The following is an 18715-nucleotide window of genomic DNA, read 5'->3' as shown; positions in this document are numbered from 1 at the left end:
TTACTCTATTGAAGTCAATGCAGTAACTCTGGATCTATATCAGTGCAACTTGGAACAGAATCAAAGAGAGAAACCAAGCAGTACTGAGTATTCCAGCACTTGGAGGCAGTCAGATACTACAATGCTGGAGGCTGTGTAAGTGGACTGATTAAATGATTGGTCAATTAGTAGAAGGTATATCCACTAGTTGGAGATAGCAGGGAGCTTTAAATCAAGACTATTAATTTACTGTTGTTTGTATTTGCTGAACACAATTATTTATAAAATATATGTTTTACTGAATTATCAGTAATAAAAATTCCCTCCTAAGTATGCTCAAATTAATTCTAATAATATTTCTTGAAAGATCTAGAAACACCACAGACTTCATGACTTTCATATTCTTTCACAGTCTTATTTTTTCCTCTGTTCCTGTTTGAGATTTACAGATGATATGAAACCATGAAAGGGTTAAACCCAGAGACATATGTACCAAAATCCATGTGCTGTTTTTCTTGGATGAACAATTGAGGCTTTCTTTACAACTTCACTGGTAGGCACATCATGAGTTTTGTATATGACAGTGTGAAAATACTAGTTTCTTTTCAACACAGTTTCACGCTTTCATAAACAGAGACTAAAGTTTTGTAGAAGTACTTTCACTAAGGCACAGTCACTATTAACATCACATTGCCCAAGTTTTAAATAAAAAAATGGAGTAAAAATTAAAGATCTGTATTTGGCTAATCTGTTACATTTTTTTTCCTGCAGCTTTCACACTGCACTGAAGTCCTAAACTCTAGAATTTTGGATTATTCTTAAAGTATTTGTTTTTATTAAAGAATGGCTCCATCCTGTCTCCCTCTTCACCATATTTCCACTATAGAATTCCATTATTTCCAATCCTGCCCTCACCAATGCCAATCATCTGGCCCTCTAGAACATACTGGCCACGTACGTTTGTGTATGCTGTGTCCCCCTATTGTAGCTAGCCAAAAGAGAAAAAGTATAAGGCAATTACTACTACCCACCTCAACGGTGATCTCCTTTAGCTCACATAATAGTGATCTGTGTTTATTTAAATGAAAGACTAGGGTTCTAGGCCCAGTTCCCAAGGGATGTCTTTGATTGACCTAATAACGCTGTTCTGAGGACAGCTCAAAGGTTCCTTATCCCTCCTACTAAACTCATTAAAAGCACCAAATAAAAAAAAAGAGAGAGTGTTAAAAAAAAAAACCAAGAGGAGGATTATAAAAACGGAATTGTTTTAACAAAGTCCCTTTAAAAGAAGATACCGGTTTTCTTCTAGAGAAGAAACAGGGCTTATTTAGATGTTTTGAAAGGCAAAAGGTTCCACTCAACCCCTTTCAAATGTAAGCAGAATTTAATGTGAATATCAGGGAACACTTCCCAACACTATTAGCCTCTGGAAGTCTGCAACGGGAAGTGGCACAGTCCCACGTGGAAGGTACATGCATGTTTCATATTTCTATTTGATAGTTATAAAACTGTGTCAAATAGTATAAAACGTTAAATACTATATTATAAATGTCTGTAATGTAACATTCATCTATAGCTCATGTCACTGAAATGTTATCATATCATTTTTAAAGTATATGAAAAAAATGCCACTTACATAGCATTTGCATGTAAATTATGCACATTTTCATTGCAAGAGGGGTGGATTCGAAAAGAGAGACAATGTGACCTAATGGGAAGAGTTTTATGATCCTAAGAATAGCAGAAGGTTCCAGTTGGATGTTTATCAACATGTACCTGTACAATACTTGTTTGAGATATCAGGCTGGAAAATCCTATGAGAACAAGTGTATATCACCTGTCTCCACTGAAGGTTACAGATTCTGTATGTAGGATGTGCCATCCCTGGATCTCAAAGTGCCTTACATACAGTAATGAACTAAGCCTCACTATGCCCTTGTAGAAGAGGTGATCCCAAGGATCTTTTCTGAAGCTTTTTTTAAAGCAATATGTCAGAAACTTTGATGAAGAGCTATATTAAAAAGCTGTTTCTCTTTTCTTTGCTCAAAGATCTGTGACTAGTTGATTTTAAATCACAATGCAAGATGACAAATGTCATGCAAACACTCAAAGAGACTAAAGCATTTAGGACGAAATTTTTCTAATACAACATCTGTCATGCCAAGTGATGCATATCACACACACACACACAGCCCTCCCAGGAATCTTGATGGTGGTCCAACTAACACACTTCCAAGTGCCCTACAACTCCATGCAGCATGGTCAGAACCTTAGTTTCCTTGCGCATATACTGTTATATGCTAGATTCTGTGCCAGATGCTCAAAAACACCCCAGCCTGCTATTTACAAAGGATAATAAGGTGTACCCTACATAAGATCACTACTCCTCAATGCCCCAAGACACCTTGCCCCAGGCCAGAAGTGCCCATGAACAGAAAGTGCAGAATTTTACCCCTATGTTGTAGTATACTTACTCTTGGATGCCTATCATTTTTTGCACATGAAAATGCTTAAATATTACTTCTGGGGGACATTCTGCACCAAAAAATAAAAAATTATGCATGAAAAAATTCAAAATTCTGTGCCAAAAAATTAAAAATTCTGTGCATATTTTAAAATTCTGCAAAATTCTACAAATTTTATTTGTCAAAATAACACTATATAATAATGTTAGTTTCAATTATTTTAGTATTTTATTTCAAAATACCCGTCAGCAAGTATGTCTGTAACAATACAGACATGCAAAAATTTCCCCAGGAGTAGAGAGTTAAAGAAACCACTATGACAACCCAGGTACTGTTTCTCTGCCCCCTTTGCGCTCCCAGAGCCCAGCTGAGGGAGGGGGCAGAAAGACTGTCACAACCCCTCCCCAACAAGCCCAGCTGTGGGGCACCCCCAGCCAATACATCTGAAACTCCTCCCCTCAGAGCCCAGCCATGTCCCACACAGATACCCGCACCCCCTTTCCCCCCACCAGAGCCCAGGGATCCAGAGGGAGAAACAGCCTGATTCTTGGTCCTAGGCTTGCATGTAGTTTCCTGCATGCTGGGAACTGCAGCTGCCAGGAATCCTCTAGCTCCCTCTCCCTCCCCTCAGCAGGGTCTTCTGTGTGCGAACTGGGCTTTGCTAGCTCCAGTGACCCCTAGTGGCAGCTAGCAGCACTGCAGCCCATATCTGTGGGGGAAAGGAAATTCTGCATGTACAATGTTAATTTCTGCAAAATTCTGCATTTTGCAGTGGTGCAGAATTCCCCCAGGAGTTAGCTATGGATGCACAAACTGTACTTACATGAGCAAGCCGCAGTACTTACAAATACAGTTGTTCAGAAACCATGCCTCAAACCCCTACAATTCATGAGACTGGCTTAAAAATCATGAGATTATATATATAAAAGTTGGAGGCTCTTTTTACTGACCTTCTGGTCTCTTTAGGGTTCACTTTTTCAAGATTTTCTCTACAACCACGAGAGCTAGACTTACTTTTTAATGTAAGTTGAGCTTGTCATATCAAATGATTCCAGTAGTCTGGGCCTTTAGGAAAAACACCAGATATTGCAAGACTCATGATAAAAGAGAGAGCTGTCAACACTGGCACATTTTCCCCACTCCCAGTTAACCATTTCCATTGCTCATTACAATGAGAGGATTTGTAATGTGCAATGGAAGCATTCATTTACGTGCCAATGTTCTGTTGGCAAGTCAGTACTTTAGTAACAATTAGAGCACCTTTCTTAAACTGAATGCTGAGATTCTCACATACTCACACCACTCAAGGAGCTGGGGCTTTAAGAGGAACACCAACAATCACTAGTCTCAACATAAAATCCTGAGAGTTGACAACACTGAAAATGAGAAGTTAAGGGGCTGATTTCCTTGGTAAATCTAGCTTGCTTCTCCACAACCAAATTTTCCTATGTGTAAAGCCAGACGTCCAAAAGTAAGCTCAGCAAAACTTAGAAGCACAATATTAGACACTCATATTAGAAGCCATGTGGAGTCACTTCTGAAAATCTGGCCTTTTCTTTCCTTACCTAACAACCACTTCGCATTTGAGGAAGATTTTGTTTATGCAGTAATAATTTTTTTCCATCTGAGCCAATCTTATATCAGTAATTTCATCAAATACTGAAATACCAGAGGATAAACATGACTTTTGGGTGTGGCTTATGTTATCTTCATAATAAGTCTTTTTTTAAATTTGAACCCTGTCTCACTGGTGCTGGAACTGAGGTGGCCCACTTTTTAACAAAAGAAAAATAAGCGCATAATTTATGCCCCCTGCAGATTTTTGTCCCCTACACAGTAATAGAGTCTGCCAGGGAGGCACTGCAATTACACCTTTTGCTCACCAGGGGCTGCTGTGATGCAAGAAGAGAGGGCAGCTGGTTCATTGCAGGAGCAGCCAGCTATGCAGAGGGAGGGGGCACTTTGGCCTTGCCCTCCCTTCTACAAAGATTCTGCACTCTTCCTCTGTCTTGAAATAGGAATGACACACACTCTGTCTCTGTCTCTCTCTGTGGATCGAAGACAGAGAAAATGTGTGAGAGCAGTAATAGTCTTTTAGGTCACGTTAACAAGTTTAGGAGCATAAACTCAGTTAAAATAATCTCTCCCCCATAAAAAAAATTATCCTAGTTATGTGAACCCATGTCTGCCAAATTAAGGTAATTTCATAAGGACGGGCTCTTTTGTGGTATTTTGATACTTCTGCTTCTGATCCAGCTTGGAACCAAGAAGAGGAAAAATGAGAGAAGATGAAACAAAAAGTTGAAAATGAAAATGATTTATATTTTAAACACTGAGAAAGATTCAGCTTAAATTTTGGATGGAGATTCAAAGAAGATGGAAGAGTGTTTAGTCTTTATTTTATCAAGACCAAACTGCCCATCCCTTGTTCTTCTGACTTTCTGTCCAAGTCTTGCAAATATCTAATTGTTTCCAGACCAAGTCACCCATTGCATAATGACACATGTGCTTGCAACTTATCAGCTGTTTCATGGAGGAAATGAAAAAGAAAACATGACAAATATAATGCAACTAAGTCTTCTTTGAAAGCAAAAAGTTTCTCGTGTGCATACTTCTGAACTGCCTGTCCTCAAGAGGCCTGAATCAAAACCCCAGATGTGAATAGCCCCAAATTGGGAGGAAGTTCAGCTCCCCATAATGGAACAAGTCAAAATATAAACCCACCTCAAACAATGCTGGAAATACAAAACAATTCTTGATCTGAAATGCTCTGCTGGGTCTTAGCTCTGCAGTATGCTGATACAAAACTCCAAAGCTGAATATGCCAGAAATCCAGATTCAAATTTGGGGGCTTAGATCTAACTTCGATGTTTAGTCAGCTCAGCTTTTGCTCTCTCATATTTTAGTTATCTTATTGTATGATTCAAAGAATAGGCATTTTTTAAAAAACTAAGCCATTGATTACAGAGTTTAATCAACAGCAAGAAAAAAAAACTGCTGTCAGCTTTTAGAAGTGGCTACGGAGGAGCTGTATACATTTTGGGGGTTGGTGAGAGCACAAAATATTATTATAAAAGTAGCACCTTGTCTATATGGGCAAGTTACACTGGCTTAAATAGGTTTAAAACCCAACTTCAGTTAACATCAGTGCAAACACTCTTATTTCAGTTTAGCTTAAACCTGTTCACAACCAACTTAAGTTAACCTGGAAAAAAAAAAAAAGCCACGCAAACCAAAATATGACAGTGTCCACACAGGAGTTTGCAACTGTTTAACTAAGTCAGTTCATATTCACCCTTAGGTTAATCCGGGCAACTTTCTCGTATAGACCAGAAATAGAAAACAGATAATGCTAAACTATGCAGGGTGAAAGATTCTTCACTCAGCTTTGACTGAGAATATGAACGCTCATATGTAGTAACATTAGTTAGAAATTGGATCCAAACACTGTGGATCAGACATAAATCCCACAATGCTGAAGGGAATTATGGTATTGGCTTCTGGTTCACCACATTATAGAAGCAAGCAGCAACTATAATGTTCAGATTGTGAACAAGAGTTTCACCCAATGAGCTACAGCAGTGGGAAGATTAAGAGGGGATACAAAGCAAGCTTTGGAGGCCTGGGAGGAATTATGGTTTCAGTAAGAAATCATTTGAAATGGGGTGCTTTCACATGGTTTTGGTTCAAAGCCAGGGAAAACTGAGTGGTTTCCGAGACTTAAAACAATCTCAGTAGGAAAGACCCTTTGCAAACCAGTTTAAAAAGTACAGTTTACTTACTTACTTACACGCACACACAGAATTGAAACTTGCGTTTTACTGTGCTCTATTTACATCTTTGACTACAAAGGGCCTGATCTGGAGAATTGCAGAGAACACACAACTCCTGTTGACCTTACTGAGTGCTCAGAATTTTTCAGGATTACACCAGAATTTATTACACAATAGTTACGTTAATTATTTTTAAAGAAAAAAAATTATATGTGACAGGCTTTTACTCATGTAGGGCCTGATTTTTCTCCTCCTATTCATGCTCAATAATATTTTACTCTGTAATATGTGATGCTCCCCAGAGTACCCAGGGTTGGGAGGCACCTCACCACCACCTGCCCTGAGCATGAGGAAGTCTTGTCAGGGGTCAGCTCCCAACTCCACTGGCCAAGGACAACACATACACTCCTCTCTAGGCCTTGCAAGCCCCACTGTCACTGTATAGGTTAGCAATTGGCACATCCCAATCCTCGACCCCCCAAGCATCTCCCTGGAGCGTCCAGTCCCACTAGATGCTCACAGTATTCACAGATTCACTGCTTCCAAAGAAGAAGTCCACCCCAGCTTACCAGTTCCACCTCAGACCACTGCTCTGCTTAACACAGAGATATGTTCATCATAGGGCTGTCAATTAATCACAGTTAACTCATCTGATTAACTCAAAAAAATTAATGGCGATTAAAAAAATTAATCACAATTAATTGCATTTATAACAATAGAACACCAATTGAAATTTATTAAATATTTTTGGATGTTTTTCTACATTTTCAATATTGATTTAAATTACAACACAGAATACAAAGTACACAGTGCTCACTTTATATTATTTTTTATTACAAATATTTACACTGTAAAATTATAAACAAAAGAAATAGTATTTTTCAATTTGTCTCATACAAGTACTGTAGTGCAATTCCTTTATCATGAAAGTGTAACTTACAAATGTAGACTTTTTTTGGTTACATAACTGCACTCAAAAACAAAACAGTGTAAAAACTACAAGTCCACTCAGTCCTACTTCTTATTCTGTCAATCACTAAGACAAACAACTTTGTTTACATTTGCAGGAGATACTGCTGCCTACTTTTTATTTACAGTGTCACCTGAAACTGATTACAGGCATTCGCATGGCACTTTTGTAACCAGCATTGCAAGGTATTTACATGCCAGATACGCTAAACATTTGTATGCCCCTTCATGCTTCGGCCACCACTCCAGAGGACATGCTTCCATGCTGATGATGCTCATTAAAAAAAAAGAATGCATCAATTAAATTTGTGACTGTACTCCTTGGGGGAAGAATTGTATGTCTTCTGCTCTGTTTTACCCACATTCTGCCATATATTTCATGTTAGAGCAGTCTCGGATGGTGATCTAGCACATGTTCGTTTTAAGAACACTTTCACAGCAGACTTGACAAAACGCAAAAAAGGTACCAATATGAGATATCTAAAAATAGCTACAACATTTGACCTAAGGTTTAAGAATCTGAAGTGCCATCCAAAATCTAAGAGGGATGAGGTGCGGAGCAACACTGTGATGCAGAAACTACAGAACCCAAACCACCAAAACAGAAAATCAATTTTCTGTTGGTGGCATCTGACTCAGATGATGAAAATGAACATGCCTCAGTCCGCACTGCTTTGGATCATTATCAAGCAGAATCTGTCATCAGCATGGATGCGTGTCCTCTGGAATGCTGGCTGAAGCATGAAGGGACATATGAATCTTTAGTGCATCTGGCACGTAAATATCTTGCAAAGCCAGCTACAACAGTGCCATGAGAACGCCCATTCTCACTTTCAGGTGACATTGTAAACAAGACGTGGGCAGCATTATCTCCTGCAAATTGTAACCAAACTTGTTTGTCTGAGTGATTGGCTGAAGTAGGACTAAGTGGACTTGTAGGCTCTAAAGTTTTACATTGTTTTATTTTTTAATGCAGTTTTTTTTACATGATTCTACATTCAACTTTCATGATAGCGATTGCATTACAGTACCTGTATGAGGTGAATTGAAAAATATATTTTTTTTGTTTTTTACAGTGCAAATATTTGTATTCAAAAATAAATATAAAGCACTGTACACTTTGTAGTCTGTGCTGTAACTGAAATTAATATATTTGAAAATGCAGTAAACATCCAAAAATATTTAAAATAAATGATATTCTACTGTTGTTTAACAGCGTAATTAATCACAATTTTTTTAATCGCATGATTAATCGCAATTAATTTTTTTAATCACTTGACAGCCCCAGTTTATTGTAAAACCAAGCATTACGTTTATTTATCAAAGCACAGAGTTTCAAGCAATAGCAAGTAGAAGTACTGGCAACAAATGGCTACTTGTAAAATTAAATCACAACACACACTCTAGAGCCTAGACTTAATTGCCCGGATACTTTCATGTCTTGTAGGATATTGTCATCCCCAAATCCTTGCAGCTCTTCACAGCTAGGTTGGCTATGACCCTCCTTCCATGAGATCAGCAGGCTATCAAGTTCCCTCCTAGGTGAAGGATTTAGTGTCTAGCTTCGCACTTCAAGCTATACCAAAACAATCCTTTGTCTATATTCATGAACAGGACACTTCCTGCTGTTTGATTTTTCCTGTAGATTTCCTTTCTTGTAGATTTCACCATCTCTTAATTTTGCGCCTGGCAAACTATGGAAATTGGCATGCAGTGCGAGGAATATAATACACAATAGACCAGACCTCCTGCCTGAAAGGAATATTTCTGAGGTATGTGACCTGCCAAGACTGTAAGAACATAATTTTCCATGTACATACATAACTTTTTAAATATGAGCTGTTCATACATACATACATGACCAGTGGGCTACTAGCCCTCGGTAGAGGCATGCCACCCTTTGATGAACTAGTTTGCAGATATCTGACCCAGGGGATCCCTGTACAATCTTATGCACTCCTGTGCCCACTGCCAGTTGGCAGCAACGAGTCCCTGAGTCACACAATCCCATTACTAACAGGCTTTCCCTTCAATGCCTTTCACATATTGCCTACATCTTACACTGAGAGGTCTCTGGGGTATGGACTGTCTTCATGTTGTTTGTGCAGAGATGTTAATGCCTGTTTGAAGTCTTTAGACATTACAGTAGAAAAAGGACTTGGATTCGGTTGGTATGCAGCAGTAAAACATGCCAGCACCTCTTGTTCTCCAGAATTTCAGCTTTCATATTAGTGATGGAATCTCTGGGGTATAACATGGAACTGTGGGACCAATGTGTCCCCTTAACTCTCCAGCCTGGGCTGTCCACAATGCTTTGATAACAACAAACAGCAAATCCCTCCAGGTGCTGTTATCACTCAGCCACCACCATAAAGAGACACACCCAGCTGAGTGGAATGAATGCTCTGCAAGCCACATGGAAACATCAGCAAATCCCCCAGCCCTGCACCCTAGAAATATACCATCTTACATTGTGCAAGACCTCGTCTTGAACAATGCAAGCTCATTAACTAAGTTCACCACTTTGTCAAAGGATAGTGGACATGTACCAGCCTTCGTAATCTGAGCAGATTCTCCAAGCACTTCAGATAAACTCACTGGTAAAGATAAAACATTATAAGAAGTTCATTAACTACAGAAAAACACAGTGATTATAAGTGGTAGACATAAAAGGTAGGAGATAGTTACTTATGAATATAAAAAATAAGTGCGCATTCTAATCTTAAACTTTCAGAGTAAGCAAGAGTTGAATCAAGCAACTTTTCTCACACCCACTAGTGAGAAACCAGGTTATGGTTCTTAATATACAGGATGAATTTCCTTCTCAGCCTGGGACCAGTCTCCTCAGTTCAAAGTCTTTGTTTTCCCAGTGTTGCCTTCAGCATAAGTGGGGGAGGACAGAGATGATCTCCTGGTGCCACTGCCTCTTATTTTATAGTCTCAATTGATGTCCCAGGGAAACTACTGGCCCAAGCATGTCCTGGTGGGCCTTGCAGAGTCACAGTGTTGAGCAATCCTCATCGTTGGTGCTTGTGCAACTGTCTTTTACACGAGTCTAAATCTCTTGTTTATAATTCCTCTGTTGATCAATAGCTCATTATGGTCACTTAATGACTATGTGGGTGTGGGTCACCACTTTGTTGTCACTGGAGAGCTAGCAGTGGAGAGCTCCCAAACTCATGTGTTTCAATAAATTATCCTATAGCAAAATCTCCTAATTTCATAGACACTATATCTATCTATCTATATCTATATCTATATATATATTGAGAGAACAATGAGTTTCAGCAGATCATGAACTTTCATATGGTATCTTACATGGCATGCATTGTATGAAATATCACAACCATACACAAATGATGAATATGGGGGTTACAGGGTGCTATTTCGAGGTCCAGTGCATCACAATATTTATTATTACAAAGAAAACCAATGCAGAGATGTTCACTTGAGTTTGCAGAGAGCCTCAAACAATATCTGTAAGAGGTCTGTGAATTGCTTTATTCATCTCAGCATTAACTCAGATGCCCAACGCTGACAGTGAATGTTGACATATTCTTCATGCACGAAAAGAGAGGTAGGATCACAGCTCTGTACAATGTAGCAAAATGAGGGCTCATATAGTAACACAGGCAGTTGACATTTGGAAGATATCACAATTTATTTTCCTCCCCAATTGAGAAGGAACCATCCCAAAGAGACTAGCAGAGCCCAAAGAGCCCCACTGAGAAGCAGCCACGCTCAGGAAGCCCAGTGAAACTCAGAGAACACACATGATTGTACTTGGACATCTGCACAATCTGTGCAGCAACATCTCAGTCTGGCAACTCATGTGAGCGAAGCTGATTTTGTGGAAGGAGCTTAAACAGGAAAAGCAACCATTTCTCTCCCTTCCCCAATTGTGCCCCCATAATTCAAACCCTGCATAGAGATAATAAATAAATCAGGAGTGACAGAACTTGGGATGGGCTCACAATAAGTAAAGGTCCAATTGTGCTCCAACCAGAGCTTTGGTATTGAATTCAATTGAGAGCAGAAGCAAGCCCTAGATTAAAAAAATCTTAATAGCGCCATATTTTATAATGTAGTATAACCATAATTAATGTTTTACTTTCTATGTATTTTATTTTTGAGTCAGTCAAGTGCTTTGGGATCCCTTTGGGATGTAAGGCACTACACAAATGTAAGTTGTTATTATTAAATAACAATCACCCAGTGTTTAAATTATACAATAGCTACCTGATTATACTTAACCACTTAAGCCGTAATAAAAAAATGATTATATGTAATATAAATTAAAGATATGTTTATCCCAGTTCATGAAACTTCAGGTATGTTGGAGTGAATGGGGAGGTGCCCTAAAACAGCTGGGGCATTGAAGCCAATCAGAGATTGCCATTTTCTCCTGTCAGGGCAGGGTCAGACCCATGCTGAAGAATGAGGTATCCTGACAATTCACCCTATCCACAAACAGCAGCAGCAAGATGTTTTTTGCAGCTTCATTGAACAAACCATTGCGCCTCCCCCACTATGGTTATGAAGCAACCTCAGAATCAGCACTGAAGTGTCACTGGTCAAATTCTCCCTGCTAGACACTCAACAGGCTGCTGTGTTTGGAACCACACACTGGGCCCATGTGCTTTTAAGCTTCTCTTCATTGTTGGATAGGCTTCACCATGATCCCTGGCTAAGGTCTCGCCGGAACACTTTCAGGGCATGGATTCTATTTGATTCCTCTCCTGGAAGTGAGACCACAAAGCCCAGCTGCCACAGGCTCTCAGGACCAGTGCTGACTGTCCCCTCCCCACCCCACCCCACCCCACCCCCGACACCGCAGTAGCCAGAGCTCCTTTCTTGTGAGCACTCTGGATTATAGTTTTCCCTCCAGGGACACACAATAGTTGAGGCAAATAGACACAGACTTTGCAAAATGATCTCTCCAACAATCATTCTTTATTTTAGACAATACAAGAGATCTACAGATCTGGGTAAAAAATTGCATGCTATTCCCTGCCTCACTTTCCTCACTACTCAAGTATTCTTTGGGATTTGGGTCAGCATCCTTTCAGAGTTCCTGGCACCCAGCACATTTCAGGACTGAGCCTTAAGGGGGCTGTTCCTCCCCCCACTCATATTTCCTAGGAAATGGTAGATTCTGGTACAGTCCTATCAACCTCATGCATTCAAAAATCATGAGTCAATCCCTCAAAATCATAAGATTGGCTTAAAAAAGCACAAGATTTTGAAAAATAATAAATGCTGGTTTTTATTTTTTTTTAATTTATCTTCTGGTTTCTGAGTCTTTAGGATTCACATCTTCATGTTCTTCTCTTCAACCAGGAGGGCTAGAAACGTATTTGTTTTAATGAAAGCTTGTCATGTAATACCATGACTCCAGGAGCTGGGACCTTTAGGAAAATCCACCAAATATCATAAGATTTATGATAAAATTGTGACAGTTGCCAGATTGTGAAAGTTGCCCATTATATGCCCAGCTAATTCATTTATCATCACCTCTCACTGAAATGAGCAATAGAAGCCTCCTTTTTAGTGCCAATGTTCTAATATTAGTCAGTGCTTCAGGAACAATTAGAGCTGGTCAAAATGTTTTCACTGAAAATTTGAATTTCTACACAAAAAAATTGAAGAAAATTCTCACTGAAGTTTCTCAGTTAATTGACCCACAATACACTAGTTGAAATTTTTCAGTTTTCACAAATATTTTAAAAAACCAGTAACAATTCTTTTAAAATAGTGTATGAAATTTTTAAACTAATTGTTTTCTTTTCTTTACCAGCTATTGTAATGATACAACTGGCACTAGAGTTAGCTGAAATGTTTTGTGCAGAAAGTTTTTCCATAAAAAAATACCATTTAATCAAAACTGAAGATTTTCATGTCAAAATGTCAATTTAAAGAAAAACACTAATTTTTTCCCCTCACAGGCTATATCAAAATTAAAACTTCGGTTTCAAGTTGACATTTCAGAAAAAAAGCTTCTACACTGCAGTCGCATGCAAGGCAAATTCACAACCCTGTTCTGACTCAGGCAAAGGAAGGACTTGAACTGGGGACTGCCAAACCCTAGGTGAGCACCATAGGGCTATCCAGTATAAAGAAGTCTCCACCACCAACCACATCCTTCTCTTCCTCCTGCTTTGTGAATCACACCTAAGTCCCCTTGCAAATCTAGCCACATTTTTGATTTGGTGAATTCACAAATCATTTCAGGAGACCCCACAGTGCATTTTTTTTCAGCAAATAAACTATTCATCTGAAACTTTTCACCCAGCCCAATTAATGACTCAAATGGAGCTCTGTCAACTCACACCAGCTAAAGATCCCAGAAACCAAACATGAGATTGAGAGTTCATTGTACAAGCTGCTATACACACTCATAGTAAGGAAGTCTCTGCAATTAGCAGCTTAAAATGTAAAAAGACAGTGGAGACAAAAGAGGGGAGGTAGAGATTATTATTACTGTTATTAATTATTATTATTATTATTATTATTATTATAAAGAGATTAAATGATTTTTCTCATGGTCACTAATGAAGCCTGTGGCATAGCAGGAGACTGAACTCAGACACCTGGAGTCCCTTTCCATTGTTTTCACCACCAGATCATTGTTTCCTCTGGATACAAGGACAAAATATTTATTAATAAATTGTGTTTATTTGCAATATCTGCCCTGTTATATTTGAATTCAAAACATATTTGTTCATCTCCATTTAAAATATTACCTACTGAACTTCTGCAAACATACTGTAGCTGAGGTGCTTGGATTGTCAAAGATGGGAGCTGAGTGTACACATGGGACACATATATAAAAACACATGCGACCCGTGTATATATATACACATGCACAGCTGCCCTCTGAAGACCGCATACTCCATCAGGGCTGAACCTGCATGAGCCACTAGAAAGCAACGGCCTATTGTTTGATACATCTGTTTATAATGTGTCAGTGCAAGGGCACTGGGTTCTATCCATCAGTCAAGCCACGATACACCTGACTCACCAGTTAGTAGTGAGCAGTTAGAAGACTAAGTCTAAGTATCTTGAACAGGGAATGAGATCCAGGAGTGAAGGGAGGAGGAGGAGGAAAGGGTAGGAGTGGGGAATGGTACGAGCTCCATATTGTTGTTTCACTGGAAGGACACAGCGTATCATAACGAATTACCGTTAATTTGCACCAGCAGTACAGTTAGATTGAGACCGGCAAGCGATGATGACAAACAGCACTTGCAAGATCGCATAATGAGGGGGCAAGGCTGCTTCACTGGAGCCGCTTCACTCAATTAGTGGACAAGGCTTTTAATGCCGCTATGCACAACCAAAGCAATTTTGATTACTTAGAGCTAAGTCTCCATTTAGAATGATTCGGAAGCTGAAACAGCCCCCACCCCACTCCTTAATATAATTTATCTGCGGAGTATTTGAATGGTAATAAGCTATTTGAAAGCCAGTCACATTAGCCTCTATTTCTGTCTAAGCCATGTTGAAATATTTTTTTTTAAAATAAGTTCAAATGATAGTATTTATTCTACCAAATAAAATATAAATAAGACAGCAAGTAATCAAAAATATGCAGAATGTGGGGCCAAATTCTGATTCCCTTTACACTGGTGTAAATGCAGAGCAATCCAGCTGATTTTGGGGAAATCACTATAGGTTTGTAGTAGTGTAAATGAGATTAGAGTTTGGCCCAGTATGTTTTGCGTGAGGGATTTACAATTAGTGAGTAATTTTACTGGCTGACAATGACCAGGGTTGAATTATCTACTGTCCAATATTTATACTTGCAACACTTTTCTTTCTCAGTTTCTCTTTATCATGCACAGAATAGAAATATCTCCTGATCATGGTTTGAATAGAAACATACAGAGCCTGATCTGGTTTTGATGGAGCGGGCCCCGAGGATCTGATCCAAAGCCCATTGGTGTAAATTGACTGGACTATTGGAGTTAATGCAGGCCTTCAGTTTGCATGCTTGAAACAGATTCACTTATTTGCGGGGAGGGAGAGGGCAAAGGCAGGAGACAATTTTGATCATTTTGCTAGTTCAGAAAAGTATTGTTTCCCACATAAACATGACTGCATAACCAGTCTGACGCAAGATGGGTTTTTTCCACCATCCTTTGAAGCATCAGGTACTAGCCATTACAGGGGCAGAGTACCAGATTCAACAAACCAATTGTCTGATCTGCTTTGGCAAAGACAGTATTTCTGCTGAATGTCCATAAACACACAACAGGGAAACTTTAAACAGCTTCATCTCTCAGCTCCAATAAAGCTCTGTATGTATAATTTATTTAAAATTTGGCTCAGCAGGGTAGCCGAATAAAATACACATCTTATTCTTGTGAAGGTCTGCACTACTGCCCCCATAGCCTGTTTAACTGTCAGTATATTGGCCTTTTGAATTTTTGTTTTCATAATACCAAAAGCTATTTGAACAAACAGAATTATAGACTAATCATCCCTTGCCCAATTGTGCTGAGTTTTACAGGCGACAGCAGAGAACAAGAAATGCAATTTAGTTAGAACTTCAAAGCAAGAGTTCGCTATTACCCAAGCTGGGATTCTCTTTTTGCCTCCCTATTTGATTTTAAAAGTGAATGGAAACCAATTGTTTAAAATTTCTTCTCCTGGTTTTTTCTCCATTCCCAGGGGGTCGCTTTCACATCAGAGATTACCAACTGACCTCAAGACTCCTTTTTAGTCTCTAGACTGACACAGTTTAAAAATGGGCCCAATCCAAAACCAGGCATTTGTATACTTCCAAACTTTGGAAACGTATACATTTCATAACCGGCTCCCATCTTTGCAATAGAATTAACAAAAGTACTGATCCAGCCACACTTTAACTTTGGATCTTTCACGATAGGATGTCTTTCTAAAAGATAAGTGATGGGCTTGATGTAGGAATTATTGGGTGGAATTCTATGGACTGTGTTATGCAGAAGGTTAAGAACATAAGAACGGCTATACTGGGTCAGACCAATTGTCCATCTAGCCCAGTATCCTGTCTTCTGACAGCAGTTGGTGCCAGATGCTTGAGAGGGAGAGAACGGAAAGGGGCAATTTATCGAGTGATCTACCCTGTCATCCAGTCTCAGCATCTAGCAGTCAGAGGTTTAGGGACACCCAGAGCATGGGGTTGCCTCTACGTTAAACCTAGATGGTAACAGTCCCTTTAAGACTTAAAATTCTATGTATTTATAGCTGTCCCATATCCCTATAATGGGACAAGACAAAACCCCATATTTAAAAATCCTTGGACTTAGGAAAAGCTGGAACTGTTTCTAAAACATGAGGCTGAAATCCATCTCTCACCATGAGGCTGAAATCTCATCTTCCACCGCTGGCTGGAAAATAAGAAATCCATTCTGTGAAAAGTTGGAGGTTTTGAGATTATTTTTGTTCCGCAGTGGAAGAAAATCGAGACCTATCAATTTTTTTTGCAAAAAAATGTGAGAGCACACGCGCCTGACCCAACTCAGAATAGCCAATAATTTCTTGGTGAGGACACTCTTCTGGGACCTGGGAAGTTGACTAGGGTAGAGCAGGAATCAGACCTCCACATCCCTGGTGAGTGCCCTAACCACTGGGGTATTGACTATTCTGGGATGTGGATGGTTGTTTCTGCCTCTTTTTGAGCAGAAATTCCATCCTGGATCTGAAAGACTGTTCACTGAAACCCATATGTTTCCATGATGAGTTTCAGTTTTGGCAAAAAAATATTTAGGCCAAAAATTGCCAAGCAGCTCATTCCGTAACATCAACACATGGAACACAGTATTTTCCACATACAATGGAAAAGATCAATGGGAACTCAGCTGGCATCAGACTAAAAAACCAGAATCTGAACAGGTTAAAAAACATACCTTGTTTCTCTCTATGAAAATAGTAAGTGAAATTTATGCTCCTGGGAATGATTATACATATGTTTTTAAACAAAAACTCTAACCGGGCATGATTAGTTTTGGCCTTATTTTTGTCACATCGTAGTCCATATGGCCTGAAGCAAATCGTTCCATATTTTTATTTCAAAATTCTGTTTTTCTTGTCTATTTTCTCCTCTCCCACCACACACACTGGCAGCCGGTACCAATGCACCAAATGCCAAATATACTCTGCAAGCTGGTTAGCACAAGCACCATACAATACTGGCATGCTCTTCTTATAGGGGGATTCTCTCTAAAACCAGTGGCCCATACAAGCAGCATCACTGTCTGGCATCATAGCACTTCCATACGCTGTCAGTCTGTTCCCAGCAATGGGCTGTCTCAAATGTGGCTGCTCCACCCATTTCAAGGGAATTAAATAAGATAAACAATAAAACAACAGAACCTTGCATTTATATATCGCTTTTTTTCTCCCCTAGAGGCTTTACAAACTATTAACATTCAGCACCACTGAAATGGTGCCATTGCTAGGGTAGAAGGTGGAAATCACCTCAAAACAAGTGACAGATAAGAGAAACGTTGACCACGGACACCAGGGCAATCCTACACTTTTCCAAAAGGAGCTATGGGAGCTTTAATGTCTGTGCAGAGTAGATGGCAGCTCATCTCCTAAGATCTTGTCTGGAAGACCCACTTGCAATGAACTAAATGGAATTCAGAAAGGTGAAAGGCTCTCCTGACCCAGCCAGAATTCAAACCACTAAACCATTCCTTCCATTACCCAGATTGGAGGCTTTTCTCTCCTTTTAACTCTCCCTTTCCCTCCCCCATACATCCATCTCCCTATGGCACAATGACAATTAATGATTCAATTAAAGCCTGTTACAAAGCAATGGTCAATTGACCCCACTTCATTCAGTTACTGAAAACAAAGCTAAAAGTTTGCCACTGTACTAGTGACATGCATGCCTGCTCAGAAAGGCAACCTCTATGTGGCCTGCATCTACACATCCTGAATGCTGTATTCACAATACACAGGCTGTCTGCTGCTCTCCCACATTACCAAGTTTCTGTAAGGGCAGCAACTCTACCTAACAAATGTAACTTTAACAACAATAAAACAACCTAATAGCTTAGCATGCCAGGGGGCTAATGTGGTGGGCCATTTAACGCTGCACTAAATAGCCCCAGTTTGATTCTCAGTGCCAAGTGCTGAACTGAGAATTGCAACTGCAGGAGCAGTTCCTAATTCATTAGTTAAAGGGGGTCATTGCTCATAGGGTGGGGAAGAGGAAAGCAAAATCAGACAACTCCAAACATTCAAAGTCAACAGAAGGTTGCACTCCTGCGAGATGGTGTATTTAGCCAAAAGCCTGACAAAGCTCCGCAGCTGGGAGCCCCGTGGTGGTTTTACTCAGCATTAAAAAGTTGCCTTAAGACACTTGTAACCTGTATAATAGGCTGGGTGGGAATGGGAAAGGCGGGAATGAAAAGAAGGTGAAAACATCTTGTTAACAGACTGCAGTTCCGTCTTAAGAAACCCCCAAACTGCACTCCATGCAGGCTGCCAGGTTGGCAAAGAGGCAGCTCAATAAAGAAATAACTAAAATACACCCCA

At 39.6% G+C, this 18715-nt stretch overlaps 1 protein-coding gene across 1 annotated transcript in view; it reads right to left on the bottom strand.

The window, feature by feature from the left end:
- Positions 1-18715, bottom strand: part of SOX5 (SRY-box transcription factor 5) — an 881700-nt gene that overhangs the window by 599613 nt on the left and 263372 nt on the right. The window lies entirely within an intron of this gene.

This window comes from Chelonoidis abingdonii, chromosome 1, assembly GCF_003597395.2.
Source record: "Chelonoidis abingdonii isolate Lonesome George chromosome 1, CheloAbing_2.0, whole genome shotgun sequence".
Lineage (NCBI taxonomy): Eukaryota > Metazoa > Chordata > Testudines > Testudinidae > Chelonoidis > Chelonoidis abingdonii.
This window is presented reverse-complemented; position numbering and strand designations above follow the sequence as displayed.